This window comes from Rhagoletis zephyria, unplaced genomic scaffold (genome assembly GCF_001687245.7).
Source record: "Rhagoletis zephyria isolate East Lansing unplaced genomic scaffold, Rhagoletis_zephyria_1.1 Rzeph_scaffold_79784, whole genome shotgun sequence".
Lineage (NCBI taxonomy): Eukaryota > Metazoa > Arthropoda > Insecta > Diptera > Tephritidae > Rhagoletis > Rhagoletis zephyria.
Genome location: NW_016236832.1, coordinates 1 through 1,120, shown reverse-complemented (window position 1 = coordinate 1,120; position 1,120 = coordinate 1). Strand labels below are relative to the sequence as shown.

The following is a 1,120-nucleotide window of genomic DNA, read 5'->3' as shown; positions in this document are numbered from 1 at the left end:
ATACTGGTATGTACATACATACATACATATGTATGTTTATAACTACATAGCTACTTTAAACGGGGAACGTTTGAGCGGTTTAAATTACGCTAAAAACAGGCTTTCGCATTTATCATTACAGTTTCAGCCGTCGAACATGGCTAAGGTGAGTGTTGTCGAAGAGGCATTGCTGTTTCAAATCTTTATTGTACAAAAAATTTTCAATTAATTATCGTTTACCTTCTTTCCTTTTCGGTTGGAATTTGAACACTAAAGGATACAGCTGCATTTAAGGACAAGTCGATAGCGGAAATAAGCAGGAAAAAGGTGAGTGTGATAAGAATATTTATATTTAGTAATAAGTAGGTANAAATATAGTATATGTGCATAAATTTGTATGTACCTACTTAGTATTTTCGCTTTCGATGCAAAGGTCTATAATAAACAAGTTAGAAATTTTGCAGTAGCAACAAAAAAATAAAAAAAAAAACAAATAAGTGCGCTATTTAAGTGAAAATTTTCTTGATAAATTTTTTAATTGTTACTTAATCCTAATAATTGTATGTATGTACATATGTATGTATGTTTCGATGTAGTGAACTTAACATAACATAACAAAGCTAACATACACTATAGTGCAAAACTCAGTGCATGTCGGTTTTTATAAAATATTTGAAAAGTTTTTAAAGATAAATTTTTTTGTATTTTTGTTTTTTTAAATATGGTTCATGTCTTAACCAAAATCATATAAATCAAACTTTACATTTTTACACAGAGCTTAGAAAAATTCAACAAATTTTCATCAAAATTTTGAACTTTTCAATCTGAATATTTAGAAAATTTTTGGGTATGCAGTTTTATAGCCTGTTAAATTTTAGTGTAATAAAGTGCAGCTCTTAAGCTGCTGAAAAATTGCGTGGGATTTTAATACATATATGTTTTTGCTCACGTGTTATTTTCTTCGATGATCAGACTATCCGTATTTATTTTAATGCGTTGAACACGAATCTGTCTGTCTGTTTTGCTCCATCACATCAGAATTTTTTCCTAACCTCAAAAAACACGACAAATTTTATTATTATTAAAATGGCACACATAGGAGTATTTCAGTCCAAAAACCGGTCAAAATTATTAAGTGCTT

General features: G+C 28.9%; 1 long non-coding RNA gene across 1 annotated transcript; it reads left to right on the top strand.

Annotated features, from left to right (window-relative positions):
- The first annotated feature begins 6 nt into the window (after window positions 1-6).
- LOC108357550 (uncharacterized) lies at window positions 7-306 on the top strand. The gene is made up of 2 exons (XR_001846659.1): window positions 7-145; window positions 256-306. It is a non-coding gene; the product is annotated as an uncharacterized LOC108357550 (long non-coding RNA).
- The last annotated feature ends 814 nt before the right edge of the window (window positions 307-1,120 follow it).